A 328-nucleotide genomic window follows, 5' to 3' on the forward strand; every position below is an offset into this window, starting at 1 on the left:
GGAAAGGGCCTTGGCAGCCCCCGACCGGGTCCCTGCTTGCGATCGCTGGCTTCTTGCCTCCAGGACCCAGCCGCAGCGATGGAAGTCCACCCTTCGGTCAAGTGGTCAAGTGCCGGGAGCAGACTCAGGCCGGGGAGCTCCGTCGGCGTGCGCCCCAAGGTTTCCCGCGGGCGGGCGAGGTGGGGGGGGTCCCGATTGCTGAGATGGACGAGGTTGTCCTGCCCGAGTACCACCGCGGCTGACCCCGCACCTGCAGGTGGCCTGCGCCCACTGGCGCCTCAGGCCGCGAGCTGACCCGCCCCTCTGAACTAGGGCGCGGCCTGGGGGC

Source organism: Condylura cristata, unplaced genomic scaffold (genome assembly GCF_000260355.1).
Source record: "Condylura cristata isolate star-nosed mole 26May11 unplaced genomic scaffold, ConCri1.0 scaffold00027, whole genome shotgun sequence".
In the NCBI taxonomy this organism is placed as follows: domain Eukaryota; kingdom Metazoa; phylum Chordata; class Mammalia; order Eulipotyphla; family Talpidae; genus Condylura; species Condylura cristata.